Consider the following 977-nt stretch of genomic DNA (forward strand, 5'->3'; position numbering starts at 1 on the left):
ATCCCTGCACTAGGACATAAGGTATTTAGGGGAATGTGTTATGGTGGGGCTGCAAGTTTGGTACACCACCCTTACATCTTACCTCCTTCCTATGTCACAATGGTGACTCTTGTCCAGACTGTCCAGTTGACTTGAACCAATTATGGACGTTCATATCTGAGAATTTGAGCTGTGATTAAGAATGAATAAGCAGATTGGATTAAACATAGCAGAGTGAGAGACATCCCTAGATCTCTCCCCTTGAAACAACAATAAGCTGAACATGTAAAACTCAACAAAAAACACCCAACTGCACACCAGCATGTCTGAGTATGGGATCTGTGCATAAGAGCTACCACAGGTCAGAATCCCGGGTATTGGGCGGTGGACTGGGAGCAAAAAAAGAAGCTGTCTCTCACAGCCAGAGCTCCCTGTAGGAGGAGGCGTAGGGGAGAAAGTACAGCAACTTTCCTGAACAGCCCTGCCTGGCAATGCTGTGAGCTCCACGCGGCCAGTGGCACTGCCCAGTCATCAGGACAGAAGGGAGACAAACAGAGATGGAAAAAAAGCAGAGACAGTAGAGAAACGATACTTGATTTTTACCAGCCGCGGTTGCAAAACCAAGGCTGAGCCACAGTCCCCACCCCCCAACCCAGAGGGTCCCTCCCCCTGTACCCTCCGAGATGGAAAGGGGCAGAGCCCCAGGGAAATCTGAGCAAACACTACTGAAACTCTCGCTAACACTGACAGGAACTGAGACTGAAGGTAGCAAGCATGATTAAACATCTATAAGGAAAAAAAAGACATTATTAAGACTTTATATAAAGCAGAGCTCCAAGAGGCTTAGACACTACCTACTGGAAACCAAAAGAAAAACACCTTCTTTGCAACAGGCTAGGGACCATTATATAACAAATCTTTTTTCTGGAAAAAAAAAAAAAAATAGCAGAACAAACTTCTATTAATGCCCAGGCGGAAAAAAAGTTCATTAAACACCA

This window comes from Pteropus alecto, unplaced genomic scaffold (assembly GCF_000325575.1).
Source record: "Pteropus alecto unplaced genomic scaffold, ASM32557v1 scaffold270, whole genome shotgun sequence".
Lineage (NCBI taxonomy): Eukaryota > Metazoa > Chordata > Mammalia > Chiroptera > Pteropodidae > Pteropus > Pteropus alecto.